Genomic DNA, 864 nt, shown 5'->3' with positions numbered 1-864 from the left:
TCTGATTGACCGCCTGACCACCTAAATCTCCTTCCTTCCTTCTTCCCCTCCCTGTTTCCCCCCCCCCACACACACACACACCGGTTCATTTTCCTTTCCTTTATAAAATCCCTTTCCCCCCCCTCTTTATTTTTTCCCCCCGGGGTCTCTCCGGGTCATGAATGGCTTTAAAAAAAAAAAAAGCAGGCAGGAGAAAGGGAAAGTGACGGCCACTATTGCTGGGGGGCGGAGAGGGAGGGTGGATGGGTTGTGGGGGGGGGTCCCATCCCGCCCCCATCCCGCCCTGCAGCCGGGATGCCAGTGCGTTTGCAAGAAGTGGGGGTGGGGGGAGGTCCACGCGTCGGAGGCTCCCTGGCATGTAAAAAAAAAAAGGGGGCGGGATTTGAGAGAAGGGTCTCGGCTTGAGAATAACAAACACACACACACACAGAGAGACACACACACACCGTTTATTTCTTGTTTTGCACAAACTTGAAGCCCAGTTGCGCTTTGCGGGGGGGGGGAAAGCAGGGGGATCCACCCAAAGACCCACCGCCGCCCCCCCCAGTAGGATGTTAGCCCGGATCGTCGGGAAAGGCTTTGCAAAAAAGGAAGGGGGGGGTCCGTTGCACAGACGACGCCTCCCCCCTCCCCAGCCCCTTGCTCCCCAGTTGGGACAAGGCTGGCGCGAGACGAACGTGGGGAAGCGCACTTGGGGGACGCCGGTGTCTCGCGGGAGGCGCTTCCCCACCGGCTACTCTCCCCCCCCCTTCACACACACACACACACACACACACACACACACACACAGAGGTTCCCCCTTCCTCCGACCCCCCACCCCACCCCCAGCCTCTTCCCTCCAGCTTTCTCTAAGCCTTTTCGACC

Source organism: Protobothrops mucrosquamatus, unplaced genomic scaffold (genome assembly GCF_001527695.2).
Source record: "Protobothrops mucrosquamatus isolate PMUCROS unplaced genomic scaffold, P.Mucros_1.0 scaffold2018, whole genome shotgun sequence".
Taxonomy (NCBI): Eukaryota; Metazoa; Chordata; class Lepidosauria; order Squamata; family Viperidae; genus Protobothrops; species Protobothrops mucrosquamatus.
This window is presented reverse-complemented; position numbering follows the sequence as displayed.